This window comes from Macrotis lagotis, chromosome 2 (genome assembly GCF_037893015.1).
Source record: "Macrotis lagotis isolate mMagLag1 chromosome 2, bilby.v1.9.chrom.fasta, whole genome shotgun sequence".
NCBI classification, from domain to species: domain Eukaryota; kingdom Metazoa; phylum Chordata; class Mammalia; order Peramelemorphia; family Peramelidae; genus Macrotis; species Macrotis lagotis.
The window spans coordinates 287,966,371-287,991,570 of NC_133659.1; the positions used below are offsets into that span (position 1 = coordinate 287,966,371).

The 25,200-nt window shown below is 38.2% G+C and overlaps 1 protein-coding gene across 9 annotated transcripts in view; it reads left to right on the forward strand.

The window, feature by feature from the left end:
• Positions 1–6,418: 6,418 nt before the first annotated feature.
• Positions 6,419–25,200, forward strand: part of R3HDM2 (R3H domain containing 2) — a 168,658-nt gene continuing 149,876 nt past the window's right edge. For 4 of the 9 annotated variants that reach the window (XM_074226319.1, XM_074226311.1, XM_074226312.1 and 1 more), the window contains exon 1: positions 6,420–6,651. The gene's annotated coding sequence lies outside the window, so the exon portion shown is untranslated. Of the gene's footprint in view, positions 6,652–25,200 lie in introns of all 9 variants that reach the window. The other 5 variants (XM_074226314.1, XM_074226316.1, XM_074226317.1 and 2 more) reach the window with 3 other exon arrangements.

A 25,200-nucleotide genomic window follows, 5' to 3' on the forward strand; every position in this document is an offset into this window, starting at 1 on the left:
ATTCTCCTCTATCACAAAGTACTCAAAGAATTGAGAAAGGGAGGATGGGTCCAAGTCCTCTAGTGATAGATATTTTAAGGACTGACCCTCAAATGAGAAATTCTATTTTGCACAATTTAATTCAGTTTAACAAGCATTAAAATTTTTTCTCAATTACATGTACAAATTTTTTAACATTTTTTTATTTTGAATTCCAAATCATCTTCCTCCAGGCAGTTTTATATTTCATATAGATGATAGTGTACAGACATGCAAAACATTTCCATATTAGTGGTTATAAAATAAAAAAATAGACCAACAATGAATAAACATAAAAAACTTTAAAAGTTTAAAAATATGCTTCAATTTACATTTAAGACTCCACCAATTACTTCTCTGGAGGTGGATAGCATATCTTGGATCATTGTATTGTTGAGACTATCTAAGTTATTCACAGTTGATCATCATTCAATATTTCTGTTATTGTATACACTCTTCTTTTGGATCTGCTCACTGCATTTTGAATAAGATCATATAAGTCTTCCCAGTTTTTTTTTGAAAGCAACCTACTCATCATTTCTTTCTTTTTTTAATGTTATTTTATTTTTTCTGATTACATGCAAAGATAATTTTCAACATTTAACTTTTTTGTAAACTTTTGAGTTCCATATTTTTCTATGTCCCTCCTTCCTTTGCCTTTCCCCATGACAGTGAATAATCTGATGTAGGTTATACATGTTATTCATGTTTAACATGTTGCTGTGGAAGAAGAATTAGAACTAAAGAGGGAAAAAAACATGAGAAAGAAAAAAATAAAACAACTGCTCTTCATTTCTTATAGCAAAGTATCTCTTATTGCAGGGATACCTCCCAGTGTGCAGCCATTAGTGAATCCACTGACTTTCTTTACTCAGATTCAGAAGACTGCCTTTATTGCTGGAAATGTTCATCTCAGGATGGATATTCTGTTGCTTTTGCTCATGAAAGAAACACAAAACTGGAAAGGAAACTAGGACTTTTAAGATCCAGTCTCAAGCTCACCTGGGTCAATCTGTGTACTAACCCTGTCTAGGTATAACAAGATACTTCATGGAGCAGGGAAAGTGAGACAGGAGACACCAAAGTACAAAGTTCCTTCTTGAATTGTAGTTTTTACTGGCTTAGCAGCCAATCCTTTCTGAGAAATCTTTTTGAGTTCTATCCTTTTAGTTACCAAGAGGGAATAGTGTAGAGGGAGGATCAGGGGAAGATTGGGGAGCCCAATCAAGATTTGCTGCATCATTCCAATGTATCAAGCTCTTTACCATGGAGCCACATATGAATCTGAAAGTTGCCTGGAGAACTTATTGAATAATAATTGCTAGCTTTTATATATCATATAACTATATTCCAGGGTCTCTGCTAAGTTATTTGCTACTTACAACAACTCTGGGAGGTAGGAGCTGGTATTATCCCCTTTTTACAGATGAGGAAACTGAGGCAAACAGCAGTTATTTACCCAGTGATTCAGAGCTGGTTAAGTATCTGAAGCTGGATGTGAAATCTGGTCTGTTTGATTCCAGGTCCATTGCTCTATTCACTGTGCTACCTAGCTGTCCAAGGGAGGATGTGCCCTGCTCATTCTTTTTTTTTTTTTTTTTTTTTTATGTTTTTGCAAGGCAAATAGGGTTAAGTAGCTTGCCCAAGGCCATACAACTAGGTAATTATTAAGTGTCTGAGGCCAGATTGGATTTGAACTCAAGTACTGACTCCAGGGCTGGCACTGCGCCACCTAGCTGCCCCATCCCTGCTCATTCTTACCTGTTCCTTCAGGTGGAAGCCAACCCTGCTAAATCCTTGTGGCTGGGAAGTATTTAATCTTTGTCTTTCTATCTCTAGTGCCTGGCCCATAGTAGGCACTTCATAAATACTTTTTGAATGATTAATGAGTTTATTGTTAAAGGGAGTAAAATAAATAAGGAAAGATAGAGTCATTTTATGTAAAAACTTTACATGGACAAACTGAGGAATTTCTATTTCATCCTAAAAGTAATAGGGAGCTAACAAGCCGCTTGGTGGCACAGTGGATTGAGCTTGGGGCTGGGAAGCAGGAAAACTCATCTTTGTCGGTTCAAATTTGGCCTCAGACACTAGCTGTATGACATTGGGTTACTCACTTCACCCTGTTTGCCTCAGTTTCCTCATTTGTAAAATGAGCTGGAGAAGGAAATGGCAAACCTCTCCAGGATCTTTGATGAGATAACCCCAACTGGGGTCACAGAGTCAGATACAATGAAACAACTAAAAAATGGTGTGTAGTAGGTGATTAATAAATCTTTATCTTGATTTGTGGTATGGTGGATAGAGGGCCAGGCCTGGACTCAAATATGTCCTCAGAAACTTAATAGCTTCATGACAGTGGACAAGTGACTTGACCCTATTTGCCTCAATTTCCTCATCTGTAAAATGAGTTAGAGAAGAAAACTGCAAACCATAAAGAGTTGGACACTAAACATCATCAACAACAGTTTCCTAAGTGGAGGAATAATTGGGTCACATCTATGACTTAGGAAGATTATTTGGTCAGTTTATAGGAATCATTCATACAGGTACCAATGGCATCCTCATGAAGATATTTCATCTTTATTTTCAGACAAGTAACTGAAAAATGTGCAGAATACATAATCCCACTGTGCTTATTATTTGTTAATTATGAAAATATCCTTTTGTTCTGGAATACAATGGAGAAACACTGACCTAAAGGCTCTCTTTTAACAAGATGGTTTCTATCCTTATACCAATGTAAGGAAAGGCCTTTTGAAAGGTATAACAACAGAGATAATCTTGTTCAGTGGTGTGCTGGGATAAACAAGAGCTAGATATAAAATCAGGAGATATATGTGTATAGTATTTGGTATTGTGATTGAGAAGATGAAGTGCAGAATCCATGTTGAAGAGGGCTTTTGATGGATAGTTAAAATCCTCTATATTCTAACTTTCCTCATCTGTAAAATAGGAATAACAAATAGCACCTGCTTCCTGGAAGTTGTTGTGAATATCAAATAAGACAATTGTGAAGTGCTTAGCACAATATAAGTGCTGAATAAACTTTAGCTATCTTAATTATAACTATAATTAACATAATCACTATTATTTGAAGATGAAATTGTACTATTTGCCTCAGGATTCAGATCACTGAAGAGATTTCTTTAAGAGTTTTGTACTCACTGGTCTGGCAATCCATACCACAAAGACCAAGTGGATGAGTAATGTTTTTTGCTCAGATTATGGCAAAAAGTTGGATAGACAATCTATAGTGCCTGTCTATTAGTATTTATTTCTAGCATAGATAGAACAAATAGTTGATTAAATTGGACCCAAAATTAAATAGGGAAGAAAAGAGCAGGCTGGGTTACCTTTGGAAAATAAAACTCTTAAAAGATTCCAAACTTCTAGAAGCAACTTTTTTTTTTAGATTTTTTCAAGGCAGTGGGGTTAAGTGGCTTGCCCAAGGCCACATGGCTAGGTAATGATTAAGTGTCTGAAACTGGATTTGAACCCAGGTACTCCTGATTCCAAGGCTGGTGCTCTATTCACTGCACCGCCTAGCCACCTGAAACAACTTTTAAATACTAATATCCTACCAAATCTGTTGTATGGCTTGAAGTATAAAAATTAATATCACACAGAAGGCAATGGAAGTCATAAAGGGTATGAGTTGTCTTTTACATATAATCAATGAAAAAATTTGGAGAATTGAAGTAAAAGGCATCAAAGAAGTAAAGGATATACAAGTTGTTATTAGAGAAATAAAAGAATTTGGGTTAGTCATATGTTAAGGGTGAGGGGGAAGCAGTCTAAGCTTAATATCCTCTCAATGTTAGGAGAAAGTGAATAAAGCTTCCAGAATGTTGGGTGTACCTCTGTGGTTATCTGTGAGAAGTGGTTATGCAAGATGGGTAAACATGGATGTTTTATAATGGCCAAATCGCTAGGGTCCCTCATCCATTTGGATATTTTAAATATTTGAGTGGAAGATGAATTGGAGACAGGAAAAGTGAAAAAAGGGAAGTTAATTAGGAAATAATGGTAACAGGTTAAAAGACAGCTATCTTCATACCATTAATTTACAGTTAAAATTTCTTAAAATCTTATTTTAAAATGTCTCCTTATCTATTTTCATCTTTGCTTTTCTCACCACATAGACTTCTCCATTCCCCCTTCCTTAAACCCTATTGTTTTACTGTTTGACCCATTCTTCAAGTAATTCCTAATTAAGACATTGTTCTGCTTGGGTTACAGGACTCCCAGGAATGAGATTTATTCTACTCTCTTACACTCTCTCTCTCTCTCTCTCTCTCTCTCTCTCTCTCTCTCTCTCTCTCTCTCTGAATTGAATTTTTTTTCCTACTCAGAATTCCTAATTACTTAACAAATTCATACCATTATCTCCAAGACTCTCTTCTTGCTCAGGGGCTCCCAGGTGGAGATAGAAAAGATAACAATACAGTTTAGAGGAACTTTACCACTTTGAATTCAAATTGAACTTTACAACTACCTAGGCAACCTAGGCAAAGATAAGTATTACTATACCCATTTTACAGATAAGAAAGCTATAGCTGAAAGGTATACTTTCTCAAAGTCATATAGCTAGTAAATTGTAGCATGGGACAAGTAGATTGGTCAGAATCTGTACTATTTCATTAAACTGTTTCTCAAGGGAAAAGAAAATAGTGGAGGTAGAGATAGAAGAAATCTGCTTAAGCTTACTTCACAGGAACAATAGAGATCCCACTTGAAAACATTTTGCAAACCAAAAAGCCTACACTGGTTCCCATGAATGATAATGCCTTATCTCCAATTTATCCCACATTTAACTTGTTTTTATACAATGTATATTGCTTCCCCCTTTAGTCTGGGAGCTACTTGAGGGCAGGGGCTCTTTTTATCTTTCTTGTTTCTCTGGCATTGCATACTAAATAAAAGCTTCTGGAAGTAAATTAAATATTATATAAATGCCAGGTGCTATTATTTTGACTATTCAACAATAGTATTTCTCCTATTCATTCATTCCTTTGGCCAGAGAGAGGTAGTGGATTTGGAGGAACTCAGACAACAAGTAAGACATGAGTCTACAAGTCAAGTCAACAATCTTTAATTAGCAACAATAATGTTTGTCCTTCATTCTGGAAGAAGTCCATGAAGAGCATATGAATTGGATTTGAGGGATGGGTTGCATCTGGGTCCAGTGGCCAGATAGGAATCAGGATTACTAGAGATGCAATCAGGGTTAACTGACTTGCCCAAGGTCACACAGCTAGTAAATGTGATGAGCAGAGATGAGGTAATGATGATGATGATGATGATGATAATATTTCTCCTTCATTTTCAAAGAAGAGCATGATATCAGGGAGGTGATGCCATGACAAGCATATGAATTGGATTTGAGTGAGGGGGGGAACTGTGCTAAGTCAACAGCTTCACTTTCTCCTCCAGAGCCATCTGGGTCCAGTGGCCAGATGGGAAGCAGGACAATTGGAGGTGGCCCTGGATGAGTGACAATCAGGGTTTAGTGACTTGCCCAGGGTTGCATAGCTAGTTAGGGTCAGTTGTCTGAGGTCACATTCCAACTCCTAGGCCAGTGCTCTATCCACGGTGCCACCCATTTATGCCCACAACTGGTGTAGGTAGTCCAGAACAGAGTGCAGGGAATGCAAATAAAGGCAAAAACCGATCCCAGCCCTCGAGGAGCTCACTTTCAGGTGGGAGAGAGACAAGAGGATGCGTGCATAGGATAAAAAGGAGATAAGAAGAGGCTAAGATTAAGGAGGATGGGGTTAACCAAAGGTGGGATTTTAACTGAGATTCAGGTGAGTGAACCAATGAACTTGTCTTGAGCTTCTCCTGGGTACCTGTGCTAAGAGCTGAGAATACAAAGAAAAGACAAAAAAGACAGTCCCGGCTCTCTGAGTTCTATGCAGAATAAATCGGAGATAATCAAAATAGGAAAGGCTCACTAGAATTGAAAGAGCTCGGGAAAGGCTTTCGGTAAATTTTCGTGGGGAGCCTGGGCAGCCAGGGGGCGGAGGCTTGAAGGAGGCCGGGGGAGGCGGGAGGGAGAGCCAGGAGCATCCCCTCTGGAAGGGGCAGAACGTGGTGGGGAGGCTCCCGGCCTTGGGAGAGGGGGATAAAGGGCTGAGGCCCCAGAGCCTGGGACCCCGGAGCGCTGATTGGAGGGGAGCTCAGCCCGGCTCCCGCCGTTCCCAAGGCAACGCGGGGGGGGGCGGCTGGGGAAGCGGGAGCAGGTGTGCGAGTGTGGGGAGGGAGGGGGGCCGAGGGAGGCAGAGGCGGGCCGCGGTGACGCGCGCCCGCAGGCCGCGGTGACGAGCACGCAGAGCGCGGTGACGTAGCGCGCAGGCCGCAGCGGGGGGGAGGGGGCGGACTCTGGGCCTTTCGTCCCCTTCTGGTTTTTCCCCCCCCTTTTCTCCCCTTTCCGGGTTTGGTTTCTCCCCTTTTCTCCCCCTTCTTCCCCTCCCCCCTTTCCCCCCCAGCCCCTTCCCCCTCCCCCCTCCCCGGCCCGGCCTGGCCCGGCCCCCTCCCCCCGCCCCGGGCCCCCGGGGGGAAACCCCGCGAAGAAGAACCCGCCCCCGGGAGCGCGCCGCCCGGACGGGCCGGAGCCGGAGCCGGAGCCCGGTGAGGAGGCGGGCCGGGCCGGGCCCGGTGAGGGGGCGCCGCGCCGCGGGGAGGGGGCGGCGCGGCGCCCCCCGGGAAGCGCGAGTGTGGGGGCGCGCGCGGCCCCGGTGAGGGAGGGGGAGGGGAGGGGGCAGCGGCCGCGGGGCGGCGGGGCGGGGGGCACCTGTGGCGGGGCCGGGCCCGGGCCGCCTGCAGGCCCCGGCGGCCGGGCCGGCCCCGGGTGGGCGTCCCCACGGGCGGCCACTTCGCATGATGGAAACCCGGGTTCCCTCCGTGTAAAGTTTGGGGGAGATCCCTCGGGGTCCGGGCCCATGGTACTCAGAAGGTGACACCCGGAGCCGGCATCAGACGTGGAAGACCCCCAGGCGCCAAACCCCCTTTCTGAGAATCCCACCGGAAACTTGAGTGGGGTCCGGTTATCTCGGGATAGCCCGAGGGGTGCCACTGGTTGCACCAGGTGTAAGTGTTGGGGATCCCTCCCTGCGACTTGCACCTGTTCATGAGACTTACTCGTACTGTGCCAGGGAAAGAAAAGGTTGTAGTGGAAACTGGTTGTAGCAATCCGTATTTGAGCTGCCTTCTTCCCCGACTGCCCATCCTCAGGGGATGGGGAAGACGGGGCATCTTCAATTATAAGACTGATGTCCCATCTGCTTGTGTTTGACAGGAAGAGTCATTCCTATTTTTTCCAGCAAACATTTATTAAATGTTTACTTGATGTAGCAGAGAGTCCCCGACTTTTTCCCTTTTGGATTGAACAGTTTTGAAAATTTTTATTCAAGTCCTATATAGGTTTGGTTCTGTTTGATAATAAAGACCAAATTGATCCAAATGTATAAAGATGAATTCTTTCTTCCACTCTAGTCATCTGATTGAAATCTTGGACTACTATTGTAAAGAATGACTAGTATTAGTATTGTCTGTTGGTGCTTTCCAGATCCTTGGATGAAGTCTACTTTATTTGTTTTGTTTTCTTTTGTTTTTTTTTTTTTTTTTTAGGTTTTTGCAAGGCAATGAGGTTAAGTGGCTTGCCCAAGGCGGCACAGCTAGTAATTTTTAAGTGTTTGAGGCCTGATTTGAAGTCAGGTACTCCTGACTCCAGGGCCACTGCAACACCTAGCCACACCTGATGAAGTCTACTTTAAAGGAGTGGGGACAGTGGGTCAAAGAAGTGTGCAAAAGTGGTAGTGTTCTAAAGGAGCAGAATGCCTCCCATCATTCAAGTTAGAATTTTATTCTTCAGCTCAGGGTCTTCCCTTAAAACTTGCTGGAGTCTCTGATAAGAAAAATAATGAGTTTTCTTTGCTTCCTGGTTGGGGAAGAATGTGGAGTGGTGGTGGTAGTGGTAGTGGAGGTGGTGATGATGGTAGTTTGGGGTGAATACTGTTTTTTTTTTGTTCAATTTTTAGAATGTGAGTTTTCCAGGAGAAGGAAGGTGTGTGTAAATTTCTATGTCTTTGCTAGACCATTTTAGGCTTATTTGGAGACAATTGCTCAGAAACTCTTGAGCTTCCTCTCTTATTTCCCCAAACGCCTTATCTCTTGAGGACAGCTTTCCCTAAAATACCAGGATGAATGGATTTTTAAGCAATTTTGGCTCCTCTCTCATTCCCCCCCCCACCTCTTCTCCTTTTTTATGTTTTTATAAATAACCTCCATTCAGTTTATATTTTAAAGTGAAATGAAGAGGCTTTCTGAGTGGGTTTTCCCGAATTTTAGTTTTTGATTTCTTGACTTTTGTTTAGGACCTCTGTTACCTTTTTTGACCGGCTAGAGAGGACTGAATGGGATAGTTCTTGATAGTTCTTGTTCTTGTTTGGCTGGGAGCAGAGCCGAAACTGTTGCAGTAATTTCTGCTGAGACTTTTAAAAACTGCTAGGGATATGAGAATAGGATTTTTGGGATGTAGTGATAATTGTTATTATAAATAGTTGTTAGGAGAAAGTATGTTTTAATGAAGAGGAAGGAAAGTTCCATAAACCAAAAAGTTTGGAGGCCACAGATTTTTGGATTGTCTTAAGTCTGTTCTAGGATATCGATGAGATGATATTCCCTCGTCAGGTGAAATAAGACTGTAAACTTTAATTCTTATATTTTTTATCAATTCTGTACAGCCATCATTTTATTAAGCACTTGTGATGTGCTGAGTACTGTGCTAAGGGACATAGGACACTAAAGTCATTAAGATGTGGCTCAGGTCTCCATAGAACTCACAGTCTAGTGGGGATAGGAGTGTGAGTGTGTGTGTGTGTGTGTGTGTGTGTGTGTGTGTATTTATAAATACAGATCATTGTGATACAAAATATAAAAACAAAACATAAGACAGCATTGATCCGTTTGTGTGGCACATGTGGAAGAAGGATGTGCAATGAGTACAGCTTTATTTGTGATAAATTATTTTATGGTTCTCTTTGTGTGATCCTGGGAAACCTCTTCAGTGCTAGAGGCAGTTCTTCTAAGGCTTTAAGTTGAAGATAAGATTGCTTATAGCATTTTTCCAGGAATTTCTTCCATCAGTAAAATGACTCTTGAAGATTCTATCTTTGTTGAAAAGAGGAGTCCTGTGCTGTCCAGTGGTTAGAGTACTGGGGTCAAGAGGGCTCATTTTCAGATGTTACCCCCACTGTGGAAATATGGGTAAGTCACTTAACCATTCTGTGATCCTCTTTTCTGTAAAATGGGTGTAATCATGATTTTAATACACACCTCACATGGTTGTTTTGAAGCTCAAATGAGCTAATTTATGCAAAAAGGGACTTATAGACTTTAAGGTGGTTTTATTTATAGGCATTATTACCATGTACAGATTTTCTTTTAACATGTGATAATCAATAGATAACCTGTATGAGTCATTGTTATCTATGTTATGTCAGGTGAACTCTAAAAGTTGGTTCCCAGCATGTTGGGTGGACCTTGATCAATATAGAGGATTTATAGGAAGATATAGATGAGTCAAGGAGTATTAGAAAACGTAGATTGTGATCTAAATCTTGAGAGAGAATATTCCTATTGGTGGAAATAATAAATTCATTTAAATATTAAAGATGATGTGAAAGGATATCTGTACATTGTTACAATTCCTGAAATAGCTTCTCAATCCATGAAAATGAATTGGAAGTTCTGTCTGGTTTGCTTTCCTTTGGAACTAAGTTTTAGGGGTTTCAGGTGTCTTGAAGAACCATATTTTATATATAGAAGTTTAATTTCTTTGCTCCCTAATAAAATTTGATTAAAAGGACATTTCTATTCTCTTTAGTACAGATAGCACTTATTGGCCTGTTTCATAGCTCTTGCCTATCCAAATCAGAAGTGGAAGGCTGTGTAAGTGTTCAGGATGAAGACTGAAGATGTTATGGGAAAGGTACCCAGAGCTAAAGAGACAGCATGGCAAAAACCTTGTACTTATAGTCAATTTGAGTCTTGACTTCCTCATTTATTAGTAACTATATGATTTTAGGCTCCTTGGTGGGCCTCAGTTTTCTCATTTGTAAAGTAGATTGGAAGACATTATAACTGAGAGTATCTTTAATCTAGGGAGTAACACTTTTTGAATGTCCTGCATTTTGATTGTTGGGAAATGGAAGAGTAGTGAAATCCGTTGTGTGTCTGTGTGCAAAAACAGTTGGTGAGTCTAATTTTAGAAACTCTCCTCATAGCCTTTGGTTTTGGTGTGTTCCTTCAACTACCTCTTCAGCAACCCCATTAAAAAAATTCCATTTAAATTCCTATAGTGACTAGCCTTAATTCTTGCAGTTGTTGGAACTCAGTTAAATGGCACCTGTTCTGAGGTTTTTATTCTTCATCAAAATTCCTTTGTTAATTCCTTAAAATCGTGTCTCTATACATATATCTTTTTTTTCAGTGAGTAAAAATCTCTTTTCTACCTCCCACTTCAACTGCCCGCAGAAATTGAGAGCACTCTCATTCTGCATTTTTAAGTCCTTCACCTTCCTGTCAGGAGGTGAGTGCCATGTTTCATTATTAGTCTTTTGAAATCATAGATGGTCATTACATCAGAGTTCTTAATTCTTTCAAAGTAGTTTACAATGTTGTCATTGTGTAATTTGTCTAAATCCTATAAATGTATAAAGAAATAACCTTTTTTAGAAAGATTTTAAAGTTTTATAATTCCCCCCCCCCCCGTTCTTGCTTCCCTCCCCCCCACCCCCCACAGAAGGCATTCTGATAGTTAAAGAAATAATTTTTACATTTGCTTCCCTCTGCATTAGTACGTGTAAATCTTCCCAGGTTTCTTTGAAACCATTCCCTTTCTTATTTTTTATATCTACAATGGAATCCCTTTATGTTTCTATACCATAACTTGTACATCAATTCCCCATTTGAAGGATACTTCCTCAGATTTCCATCTTTTTCATTACAAAAGAGCTATACTTTTTTTTTACAATCTTAGAATTTGCTTTTAGGACTAATTTTTTTCTTTATCTCTACTTTTCCTTCAGTTCTAATGTCCCTTTTCCTCTCTTATTTCTCCATTAAGTAAAATGTATTTCTGTATTCAACTCTGTGTATGTGTATTCTTTTCTCTTTTGACTAGTTCATATGAGAGAAAGGTTTAAGTGTCACCTACTGCTGTCACCCCCTCCTGCTTATTTGTATAGCTTGTACACCCTGATCACTTGAATAATTTCCTTAATCATTCCTTGTCCTTCCTCCTAACCCACTGTATTCCTCTTCCTTTCTTTCCATTTTTTTTCTCTTAAGGCCTTTGAAGACATAACAGAACCTCTCCCAGGCCTTGTCTGATTTGACTCCCTCTGTGACCTTGATGTTCTAAGTACTCTTGTATGTATGTCTGTGACTGCTTTGACCCTGGAGGTGGCCAGACTCCATCCCTAGTATCCACAGAACTCTTTGTCTCCTTATGCTGGAAAAATAACTCACTGACTTTTTCTAGAAATCAAATTCACTAGGATTTGATGTGCTCCTTCCTTCCTTCTTTCCATCCTCCCTCCCTCTCTCTTTTCTTCCTAAGTCTGTGTGTCCATGATTCAGGGGGAATCTTTCTGCTTCCTCTGCTTTCCAATTCTTTAAAACTTCTTTGGAAAAGAAAAATATCTTTTAAAGGCCCTAATTCTTTCAATTTTGACATCTTCTTGAGTTGTTAGATTTTTCTTGGCATGTATGTATATCTTTCCTCTAACACTTGAAATCTTTCAGATTGATAGCCCTTAATTAAAACAACCTCCTGAGATCTTTTTAACTCTTCTTCTTGAGCTTATTGCTTATAAAAGAGAAAATTGTAGATTCTCTAGAAATCCAGATGTACTTAGTTTATCTGTGCATTGCATCTCTAAAGTCTTTTGTATGATTGTCTTGGCTTATTGAGATTTTCCAGATGGTTATCCCAGCTCAGTGTTTCTTCTGGTCTCTTTCCTGGTGTCTTCCCCCATGCTTCTGAAGAAACTTCCAGAGACTGGGAATCCTAGAATCCTGATGAGAAAGACTACAGTTGACCTTTGATAACCTCAAAGCTAGTGATTTACACAGTATTTAAATCACAAAGGTAGATAGTGGTATATGGGAACAAATGCTAGACTAGGAGTCAAAGAATGCAATTCAGATCCTACTTCTTTAACTTAGTATTTGTGACATTGGATTAGTCACTTACTATTACTGGACTGTTTTCTTAACTGTAAAGTGAGGGAACTGGATTAGATTATATTTTCTGAATTTAATAGAGTGTACATATCCATATACATTGTAGCCCAGAGGTAGGGCATTGTATATGAAACTGAATCTCTTGTAGAGCTTGCTTTTCTTTTCAAGAACATGATAAATTTTTTTTTAAGTTTAAAACAAAACATTTAATTAACATATCAAAATAAGCAACAAAAAAGATTTCTACACACACAAACATGGTACACTCTTCTATAGGTTAACACATTAGCAATGGCAGAAGGGATATAGGTTTCTGGGGAACACATATGGCCCAGGGAACTACAAGTCCCATGTAACCAGATAATTCACATTTCCAAAGAAGAATTCCCACTCAAGCTCATCTCTGCTTCTGATGCCATGGCTTTATTCATAAAAGAGCTAGAAGAATCCTCTGGTGATGTCTTTTCTCTAGTGAGCTGATCTCTATTGGCAGTTCTGTGGAATTGCTCTCATTCTCTGTTATCGTCTTCTAGTTTTCTTTTTCTTTTTTTTCTTTTTATTAAAGATATTATTTGAGTTTTACATTTTCCCCTAATCTTGCTTCCTCCCCCCCCCCAGAAAGCACTCTGTCAGACTTTACTTTGTTTCCATGTTTTACCTTGTTCCAAATTAGGTGTGATGAGAGAGAAATAATATCCTTAAAGAGAAGGGAAGTCTAAGAGGTAACAAGATCAGACAATAAGCTATCTGTTTTTTTTTCTAAATTAAAGGGAATAGTCCTTGCACTTTGTTCAAACTCCAGAGCTCCTTATCTGGATACAGATGGCACTCTCCTTTGCAGACAGCCTGAAATTGTTACCGATTGTTGCACTGATGGAATGAGCAAGTCCTTCACGGTTGAACATCACTCCCATGTTGCTGTTAGGGTGTACAGTGTTTTTCTGGTTCTGCTCATCTCACTCAGTATCAGTTCATGCAAAAAACATGATAAATTTATCATGTAACTTTCAAAGCTATCCTGTCTGCCTGTGATTCCTCTTGAATTTCCTTCTGTTCTCTTATTTTTCTTTTTTTTGAAATACTATCCCTATCCTGCTTCTTCTTATATTTCCCTTCCGTTAAAATGATCAACAAACCTTTGTAATTTGGCTGATTTGCATCAGCAAAAACCAAGTCAAGAAGTATTTATAAAGTGTCCACTTAGCACTATACTAAGCCCTGAAGATGTAAAGATATAAAGAAATAAAAGAAAGGCACATGATAGTCTTGACTCTCAAGGAGCTCACAGTCTAAATATAGAAACAAGATAGGGATAACTAGATGGCACGGTGGTAGATTGTGGGCTCTGAAGTCATGAAGACCTGAGTTCAGATCTGGGCTCACATATTTGACAAGTACTAGCTGTGTGACCTTGGACCAGTCACTTAACCCTGATTGCCTTATATCCAAGGCCGTCTCCAGTTGGTTGATTCATATCTGGTCACTGAACCCAGGAGGAGAAAGTGAGACTGGTGACTTAGCACAGCACCCCTTCACTCAATTCCAATTCATGGGCTTGTTATAGTATCACCTCCCTGATGTCATGGTCTTTGAAAACAAAGGGCAAACATCATAATAGCATAACAAAATAAATTGGGGCTAATCTCAGAAATAAATTACTAGCATCAAGAGATACTGAGAAAGACTTCTTGTAAAAGATGGGATTGAAGGAAGCCAGAAAGTAGAGATAAGAAGGAAAAGAATCCAGGCACAGGTGACAGTCTGGAATTAGGAGATAAAGAATATCATGTGTAAGAAACACAAAGGAGACCAATGTTAGGAGGTTGAAAACTACTGATCATATGCAAAAATGTTTGTTTTTATCCTGCATCTTAAGTCCATCTCTTCTCTCTCTGGAGGTGAGTACTAGGTTTCATCCTTTGTTGAATAGAATCATAGATGACCATTATGTTGACTGGAGTTTTTAAGGTTTTTTTTTTTTTTTGGTTTTTGGTTTTTCCAAGGCAATGGGGTTAAGATACTTGCCAAAAGCCACATGGCTAGGTAATTACTAAGTGCCTGAGGTCAGATTGGAATTCAGGTCCTCCTGACTCCAAGGCTAGTGCTCTATCCATCTAGCTGCCCCTTAAATTTTTTAAAAATTGGTTTTTCTTTACATTGTTGTTACTGTAAAAATTCCTCTGAGTTTGTTTACTTCCCTTTGTATCAGTTCAGATAAGTCTTCCCAAATTTTTTTGAAACCATCTTTTAAATCATTTAGCTCAGTAATATTCCATTCCATTTTGTTTAGCTCTTTCCTGGTTTATGGACATTTCCTTAGTTTTCTTTGCCTCTACAGAAAAATCTTAAATATTTTTGTACATATGATTTTTTTTTTCTTTTTGATCTATTTAGGACACATGCTTAGTAGAGGTATTAGTAAGTCAGAGTATGCACATTTATTCAGTTGTGGACTTGTATTAAGTATGAGGCACTGTGCTAAGCACTGTGAATACAAAAAGAGGTAAAAGACAATTCCTGTTATGAAAGAGGTCCCAGTCTAATGGAGGAGACAACAAGCAAACAACTACATATGAACAAACTATATTCAGGATAAATAGAAATATTTGAGAGGAAAGGCTTAACCTTAAGAGGGACTGAGAAAGACTTGCTGAAGAAGAGATTTTTAGTTGGGACTTAAAAAGTGTGGGAAGCTAGGAACAAGAATATTTCAGTCATATTGTTGCTTTTGTTGTTCATTTATTCTAGTTGTGTCCAACTCTTTGTGAAAAAATTTGGGATTTTCTTTGAAAAAATCCTGAAGTGGTTTTAGCCATTTCCTTCTCCAGCTCATTTTACAGATGAGGAAACTGAGGCAAAAAAAGGTTAAGTGATTTGCCCAGGGTCACACAGTTAGTAAATGTATGGGCATTTGAAGTCAGGAAGTCTTTCTGATTCCAGACCTAGTGCTCTATTCACTCCACCACTCAGCTGCTTCTTTCCAGGCTTAAGGGAGAGCCAGAACAAATCCTGGGAGCTGAGAGATGGAGGGTCTTGCTTAAAGAGTACATGGTGCGGCAGTTAGGTGGTGTAGTGGAGTCAGGAGTATCTGGGTTCAAATCCGGTCTCAGACACTTAATAATTACCTAGCTGTGTGGCCTTGGGCAAGCCACTTAACCCCATTTGCCTTGCAAAAACCTAAAAAAAAAAAAGAGTACATGGTGGGATGTAAGCAAACTGGAAAGGTGTGGGGATCAAGGGATGCCTAGGTTATGAAGGGCTTTGAATGCCCAACAGATTTGTATATTTGATCCCGAGAGCTTGGTAAGGAATAAGACTGCTCGAAGAATTGGAAACTGAGGGGGATGCCGGGATGCCTGTGAGGTGGAGAATAGCTGAAAAAATTATGGTACATGATTGTGATGGAATACTTTTATTTTTTAAGAAATAATGAAGATAATGGTTTCAGAAAAAACTTAGAAATACTTATATGAATTGATGTAAAATGATAACCATGTTGAACCAGGTTAGTGATGGACACAGTAATAGCAATATTGCAATGATAACCAAGTGTGAAAAATTTAGTAATTCTGACCAGTATAGTGATCCTTGACAATTCCTAAGGACTGATGATGAAAAATTCTATCTATCTTAAGAACAGAACTGATGAACTCTGAATGCAGATTGAAATAAATTTGTTTCTTTATTTTTCTTGCCTTTTTCCCCCTCTCAACTTGGTTAAGGTAGAAGTATGATTCTTATGACTTCATGTGTGTAATGAATGTTGTATTTCTTTCCTCTTCAATGAATGGGGGAGGGGGTGAGAGAATTTGAAAAGGAAAATTAAAAAAATTAAAAAGGAGTAAGGTTGCATCTTTATGTGAGGTAAGGATGAGCCATCAGAATAATTATGATATTTTTTTTCCATCTATGAACAGGATATGTGTAGAACTGAAATGATAACTGGTTAGTGTTATCCAAGGTTGATGCTTGGCCTGGCCCAATCAGAAATATAATAAAGGGGCCAGTGATTAGGAAGAGAACAATGTAGAATTGCAGTGATTTACTAAGGGGTCAGAATGGGTGAAAGAGGAGAGAGTGGATAGTGCAGACCAGAAGTCTTGGGAGAGAACTTCTCGTTAGATCCAGTAAGGAAAGCAGAGAGAGAGAGAAGTGAAAAGCCAGTATTGATTATGATCAAATACAGGGATTTTGTAATTCTTGAACTTGAAGGTGGTACATTTGTGAGTGATGGCAAGATCAAAAGGTATGACCATCTGTGAGTGTGTGTGTGTGTGTGTGTGTGTGTGTGTGGCTGGGGGGGGAGGGGGATGAAGAGTCATTTTTGGGAATCTTAGTGATTTGGGGGACATTATAATCCAGGTTATTTTTCAAAATGACCAGACTGATTCACAGCTTCATTTAGGCTGGACTACTGTTCCTGTTTTTCTACAATCCTTCTAACATATGTCATTTTCCTTTTATATCAATCTTTGCCAATATGAAAATACAAAATAGAATCTTAGAATTATTTAGTTTGCATTGGCTTAATTTTCAGTAATTTGAAACATTTTTTCATAGTGACATGATTGACAGTTTAGATTTCTTTCTTTGAAAACTTAAAGTTCATGTCCTGTAACCACTTATCAGTTGTGTATTAGGTAGATTATTTCTAAGATCTATTTCTAGCTCCAAATCTGTGATTCTAGATCATGAAATTTTAGATTTTAGGAGTTTTAGAAACTATTTGAATCAGTCTCAAATTTTACAGATGAAGAAATATAGGAAACTGTGACTTTTCTCAGGTAACAATCTGTTAGTGAAGGACCCAAATCTTTTTTGATTGATACTCTAGGGATCCTTTTTCTATTCCATACTAATTTCTATCCTTTTTAAAAAATAATTCTCAATTTATGGTATTTGATATTCTATATTTTTAGATTTTATTTATCTTTGCTTACCTGTCATGATGTCCTTCTGAATTGTAGAATTCATATATCTTGTGAATCAATTTTAAGTAGCAAAATTTTATTGAAAATGCAAAATGAAATTACGTATTTAATGCTTCAGGAATTGTCTGAATCCAAAAATCATTAAAGCCTTTTTAAAAAATAAAAATATTTTCATTTAGATTTACCTATATCACAAACATTTTCTATTATATTTTTCTTCTAGTCCTCCCAGAAATTCATTTTAAAATAATGAATAAAGAGGAAGGGAAAAAATTCAGCACAATTAAAAACCATAAGAAAAATTTGCTTTCAAGGGCAGTATTCCCCATAGTCTCTCTCTCTGTAGATTTTAAATATTAAGAACTTACAGTCTCAGGGTTTCTGGCTCTATTTTAAAACTGGATAGAGTCTAGAAATATCTCAGCTCAAGATCTACTAGCCTACAACTTGTAAGTAGGAAAGAATTAAGTCTTAAAAGAACTTGGTTATTTGCTGTTGCTTATTGCATGCTGATGAATGAGTTTGTGATGGTGAAGAAAAGAATCTTATATCAAGATTCTACTTGTCTCTACTAGACACTACTCCAGTGCCACTCCTTTGAATGCTTGGAAGTGAGTTCTTACTATACAGTTTTTTCTAATGTACAGAATGGAGCGAGTTTGGGGAAAAAAAATTGAGGTCCTCAACTACATATGGTCCATCATCATAATTTCATTGTAACATTTAATAATAATTTTAAAATAATAATAAAAAGTCAATATATTACTTTCTGTATGATTGATTTCAATAGATGATTAACTTTTCCAGGTCCAGAAGTTAGTTTTTTCAACTTTTCTGTCAACTGAAGATAAGCCATATGAAAAGAGATATAATTTAGTTGTATTTATTTTTTGACCCACAGATAACAGTTCAGTTATGGGTGAATTTTACCTGGTATAGGCATGTTAGAAAAGTTGAGTAACACAGTGGCAGAATTCAGTCCACATGTCTTTTTTTTTTTTTTTTTTTTTTTTTAGGTTTTTGCAAGGCAAATGGGGTTAAGTAGCTTGTCCAAGGCCACACAGCTAGGTAATTATTAAGTATCTAAGATTGGATTTGAACCCAGGTACTCCTGACTCCAGGGCGGGTGCTTTTATCCACTGCGCCACCTAGCCGCCCCTTCAGTCCACATGTCAAGGAAAATCAGCTCCAATTTAATTTTTGACTACTATGTCATAGTTTGCTGTTCTCTCTCTAAGCCTTCTGGAACACTAATCCTTGTGGTTTTGAAGCCGACTGGTTGAGGGAGTAAATTTCAATATTCAGAACTGTTTTGTTTCTGATGCAGAATTCACTATGGTCTAAATTCATAGGATAATTTTAACTTCTCTGGATTGGTTTTTCGATTTGTAAAATGGAGGTGATATCATTTCTCTCATCTTTTTTGTTCTCATCTGTGTTGTGAGGACCTGATTAAAGATTTTTCAGAGGGATATAGTATGGCAGCAGGGCTAAATACAGCAATGTTTCTTGAAACATTTAGTAATTTAAAATTTTAAATGTAAACACTTTATATTTGAAGTTGCACTTAATGGATAATAGTTTGGATCCAGTATTTTGTTGTGGCTATTTTTTAGCAGGAGTAATTCAGAAAAGAACAATCCCCCCCCCCCTCATATTTGCTGTCTTGAATACAGTTTCCATGTCACCTGACTGCATTTACATCTGTTTTATGAATGCTGCTTCAAGAACATTTTACATTACACATTCTCAGATTACTAGTCTCCTTAAATAATGTTTTTCGATACTACTAAATAACTAAATTCAGCTTCATAATTGATATTAGGTATAGAGAGAAGGGAGTACTTTATTTCTCTGTTCTGTTTTACCCTCATTTCCTACCCTTTTCTCTCTTTTGAATGAATGTTGCTCTTGGTAACCATTTTCTATCTCTTCAATGTCCCATAGGATGGAAAATGGAGATAATTTTCCTTTTTTCCTCTCATTCTCTTTGATGGGTTGAGGATATTTTAGCTATTGGAGGGATTTGGTTGTTTGTATTTTATTGGTTATAGAACAGACCCTTAAAATGTTCCAGAATATGCATGTTTTTAATGCCTTTTTTTTGCATCCAATTTTTAAAATATTAATTTGCCTTTTCATAGTGGGGGATATACAAACATAACTGTACAGTTTAAAAATAGTTTCCTGTTTTTATTGATACTTTTTTAATATTACATTCATTTTGGAATTGATCTCCTCCCTTCCCTACCTAGCAGGACATGCCTTGTAACAAAGATTTTAAAAGAGAAAGATTAAAAAAAAAAAAAAGCATTTCAGGGGCGGCTAGGTGGCGTAGTGGATAAAGCACCGGCCCTGGAGTCAGGAGTACCTGGGTTCAAATACTGTCTCAGAAACTTAATAATTACCTAGCTGTGTGGCCTTGGTAAGCCACTTAACTGCATTGCCTTGCAAAAACCTAAAAAACCAACCAACCAAACAAACAAATAAATAAAAGCATTTCAGTCAAAACCAACCAGTCACATAAGCCATTCCTGCCAGGATATGCAATCTTCCACAGTCAAAGTCTTCTATGTCTCCAGAGAGGGCAGAAAGTTCAGCTAGATAGTTTTACTGGTGCCCTATATTGTAAGTCTGCCAGTTGAGGCCCACAATAAGATTCTTGATTTTTTTGGGGGGGAGGTTAGGCATTGAATCTACCCACTTATTCCTATAATTCTTTTTTACCTATTCAGCTGTGATTACAGAATACCATTGAGTTTATCAACAATTGTGATTGTTCTCTGTGGCTGATTTTTCCTACTAGTTTCCAAGATTTTGGTCTCTTATTTTTAATCTTCCAACTGTAAAATCAGCCTTTTGGAAATCTTGTTACAGTGTAAAGTGAACAATTGTTTCCTCATTGACATCTCTATTAGAAGATCGTATTAGTTTTGTCATATGTTTTTCTTGACTTGTCGATAGAAAAAGCAAGATCTCTCAAGTCATATTTTTATTTTATTTTATTAAAGATTTTATTTATTTTGAGTTTTACAATTTTTCCTCCTAATCTTACTTCCCTCCCCCTCCCCCCCAGAAGGCAATTTGTTAGTCTGTACATTGTTTCCATGGTATATATTGATCCATATTGAGTGTGAGGAGAGAGAATTCATATCCTTAAGGAAGAAACATAAAGTATAAGAGATAGCAAGGTCAGACCATAAGATATCAGTTTTTTTTTTAAATTTAAGGAATAGTCCTTGGTCTTTGTTCAAACTCCACAGTTGTTTCTCTGGATACAGATGGTTTTCTCCAATGCAGAGAGTCCCAAATTGTCCCTGACTGTTGCACTGATGGAATGAGCGAGTCCATCAAGGTTGATCATCACCTCCATGTTGCTGTTAGGGTATATAGTGTTTTTCTGGTTCTGCTCATCTCACTCAGCATCAGTTCATGCAAATCCCTCCAGGCTTTGCTGAATTCCCATCCCTCTTAGTTTCTCATAGAACAGTAGTGTTCCATGCCATACATATACCATTTCCCCAATTGAAAGACATTTACTTGATTTCCAGCAGGGTGATTGTTGGGTGTCTTGAGGTCGGATTTGGACCTGGGTGCTCTTGACTCCAGGGCCAGTGCTCTGCCCACTGTGCCACCTGGCTGCCCTACTACTACTACTATTATTATCATCATCATTTTATTTTATTTTATTTTTTGGTTTTTGTAGGGCAGTGGGATTGGGGTGGCTTGCCCAGGGTTGCACAGCTGGGTGATTGTTGGGTGTCTGGGCCTGGATTTGGGCTCGGGTGCTCCTGACTCCAGGGCGGGTACTCTGTCCAATGTGCCACTTAGCTGCCCCTATTATTATTATTATTAATTTTAATTTTAATTTTTTCCTCTTTATTGCTCATGAGGGTCTATATTACTCTTACAAAGACTATTTTAATAATGTATAAAAAACATCATTTGTACTTGATTTCCAATTCTTTGCTACCATAAACAGGGCTGTTATGAATATTTTTGTACAAGTGATGTTTTTACCCTTTTTCATCATCTCTTCAGGGTATAGACCCAGTAGTGGTATTGCTGGATCAGAGGGTATGCTCATTTTTGTTGCCTTTTGGGCGTAGTTCCAAATTGCTCTCCCGAAAAGTTGGATGAATTCACAGCTGCACAAACAATGTAATAGTGTCCCAGATTTCCCACAACTCTTCTAACAATGATCGTTATCCTTTCTGGTCATATTAGCTAGTCTGAGAGGTGTGAGGGTGGTACCTCAGAGAAGCTTTAATTTGCATTTCTCTAATAAGTAATGATTTAGAGCAATTTTTCTTTGTCTATGGATTGCTTTGATCTCATCTGTAAATTGTCTTTGCATATCCTTTGACCATTTGTCAATTGGGGAATGGTTTTTGTTTTTAAAAAAATATGACTCAATTCTCTGTATATTTTAGAAATGAGTCCTTTGTCAGGAACATTAGTTGTAAAGATTGTTTCCCAGTTTACTACATTTCTTTTGATCTTGGTTACAATGGTTTGTCTGTTCAAAAGCTTTTTAATTTAATGTAATTGAAATCATCTAGTTTGTTTTTAGTGATGTTCTCCATCTCTTCCTTAGTCATAAACTGCTTCTCTTTCCATAGAGCTGACAGGTAAACTAATCCTTGATCTTCTAATTTGCTTATAGTATGGTTTTTTATGTCTAAATCCTGTATCTATTTGAATCTTATCTTGGTATAGGGTGTGAGGTGTTGGTTTAATCTAAGTTTCTTCCATACTAACTTCCAATTTTCCCAGAAGTTTTTATCAAAGAGAGTTTTTATCCTAATAGCTGTAGACTCTTTGGATTTATCAAATAGCAGATTACTATAATTGTTTCCTTCTATTGCACCTAGTCTATTCCACTGGTCCACCACTCTATTTCTTAGCCAATACCAGACAGTTTTGATGACTGATGCTTTATAATATAATTTTAGATCAGGTTAGGGCTAAGCCCCCTTCTTTTGCACTTTTTCATTAAATCCCTGGAAATTTTTGGCTTTTTATTTCTTCATGTGAATTTACTTACAATCAAGTCACATTTTAATAAAACCACTTCCTGAGGGATTCTTGTGTGGAAGAGCAAGTGGGGTGGAGTGATAGTGAGACAATAGGGATACTGAACTTTAATAGGAGACACAGAATGGTAGAGTAGAGAGAGAGAGAGAGATCTTCAGTTGGAGACCCATCTTTGACAGGACATTGGTTGAGCCTCTGTTTCCTCTTTTATAAAATGTGTGTAATACTTCTTGTACCTGTATCATTGGGAAGTTATTTATGTGTGATGGGATAGAAAGAACACTGGATTTTGAATCAGAAGCTCTGTTGTTCAGATCCTGGCCCTGACATTTACTACCTATTTGAGTCTCAGTTTCTTTAGTGGAAAACTAGTGAGATTGAATAGCTTCTGGGGTACCTTCAGGCTCTAAATCTTTGATCCTTCCCCTCCATCCCTAATACAATAAAGCAATTTGACATAGCTGCAGTCATATAAAACATTTCCACATTAGTCATGTTGTGAAAAAAGAAATAGAACAAAAGGAAAAAACTATGAAAAAAATGCTTCAATCTACATTCAGATTCCATCAGGTTTTTTTTGTATGAATGTGGATAATATTTTCCATTTTGAGTCTTTTGGAACTATCTTGGATCATTGTATTACTGAGAAGAGTTAAAGCCATCAGAGTTGATCATTGCATAGTGTTGCTGTTGCTGTAAACACTGTTCTTGTGCTTTTGTTCACTTCACTTTGCATCAGTTCATAGAAGTCTTTCCAGATGTTTCTGAGATCCATCTGCTTGTCCTTCCTTCCTTCCTTCCTTCCTTCCTTCCTTCCTTTCTTTCTTTCTTTCTTTCTTTCTTTCTTTCTTTCTTTCTTTCTTTCTTTCTTTCTTCCTTCCTTCCTTCCTTCCTTCCTTCCTTCCTTTCTTCTTTCTTTCTTTCTTCCTTCCTTCCTTCCTTCCTTCCTTCCTTCCTTTCTTCTTTCTTTCTTTCTTCCTTCCTTTCTTCCTTTCTTCCTTTCTTCCTTTCTTCCTTCCTTCCTTTCTTCCTTTCTTCCTTTCTTCCTTTCTTCCTGCCTGCAAAGTAATGGGTTTAGACTACATGAGAATAAGTGATAAATAATGGAGGGAGAGAAAGTCTTCTGGATTTGAGGGATGCCCTATGGTGGATTGTTGTTCAGTTCGCTTATGGATACTTACTATATGAACTAATCTTCAGAGTATGGGTTGAGTCTGTTGGAGAGGAAAGAAATCTTCCCATTTGTACCTGCACAGTTGCTGCAGTTAGATTATAACTCCCTTGAGGGGCTAGTCCCAGACCCAGAAGGAGGAGAGTGAGAACTTGAACCCTGGAGAGGAGGGGGAGTGTCTTGAGAATGATAGTGAAAGTGGTTGAGTTGTAGACAAGGCCCTAATTGCATCTTGTCTTTTGGTGTAAGGGCACCCCCCTCCCAGGGGACTAGGCCTCTACTTATTAGACCACTGTTACAGAATATAATAATTATTAGTAAATGTGCTGATGGAGGAATAGGGAAAATAATTCAAAAAATTTTTTGGCATTGGAACACATTTTTCCTTAACATGTCTGTGTTGAGGAACATAGTTAGTTAGCAGTGTGTAGTATAGGATAAAGAACTGACCTGAGAGTCAGGAAGCCCTGATTTTAAGTCCTACCTTTGACCCTGTGACCTTTGACCTTAAGTGACCCTGGCAACTCTCCAAACTATCTATTACATAGTGTTTGCTGCAAGCTTTGGAATTAACCTTTACCAGATGTGTCAAACTCAAGTGCAGCCCCAACAGATTTAAAATGGAATTGGGAAATGTTTAACAAAATAGATGAAAATAAAGTGCAATATGGATAATGTTAATTTTGACTAAGTCAATATAGAGTTTGTAGGAATTCATTTTTATTTGCATTTTGCACCACTGATATACCATCGAAATCATAGATCTAGTCCAAAAAAAAAATCCAACTTTTCTGTCCTTTCAGAGGAAAGAAGTGATGTCATAAAGAAGTTGAAAGCTTACTTTAAACATTTATTTTGGGTTCATATTGACTTTCTTGGGTTGTCTTGATGGCTTCCATTCTAATTTAAAAAATGTGTCAAATACCATCTACTTTCTTCCTGCATTTGAGTTATCCCATCCCCCCCCTTTAGTTTGATTTGTGTATAATCTGTGCAGTAGAATAATTGGGAAAAGAGAAAGAAAGAACAACTTTACTGTGCTCTAAGCTATGCTGTCTTGTCACAATAGCTAGTGTTAATCGGGGAGAAACTTTGCTGATTTTTCCAATCTCTTCCTCAACTTAGATTTGCAGTTGGGGTCTCCTAGAGGTTCGAGGGGTGTCTGCTAACTCAAGTTATAATAATCCTTTCCTAACACTCTATCTTCTGGACCCCTACCAGTGTGAGTGTGCTTTTCATTAACATTCAACCAGGAGGCTCAGTTCTTATTTTTTAAATGAAAATTTTTTATTGAGAGTTTTTGTTTTTACATCAAAATTTCTTCCGTGTACTTCTCCTTAGTCCCCTCCTAGTCATCTCAGATAACAAAAAATATTCTTTAAAAGAAAAAGAAGAAAAAAAATCAACAAAGCCAATCAATAGATTGGAAAAAACCTGAAAATATATTAAGGGTTGCACACCTATAGACCTTATATCTCTGCTAAAGAGGGGAGGGAGGCTTATTTTAATAATTTTTCAACCTTCAATTTCTGTTGTTTTTTTGATGGTGGTTCTTTACATTGTTGTCTTCACTATGTACGTTGTTTCTTGGCTTTGCTTTCTTTACTGTGTATTAGTTCTTGCAATTCTCAGTGTTTCTCTTATTCCTTGTATTTATGATTCCGTGTCATTAGATTTATGTACCTTAATTTAGCTCTTCTCCAGGTGATGGATATCTGCTTTGTTTCCAGTCGCAATTCTTTTTTTTTTTTTGTATACAGTCTCAGTTCTTAAAGTTAGGGTTTTTTACCT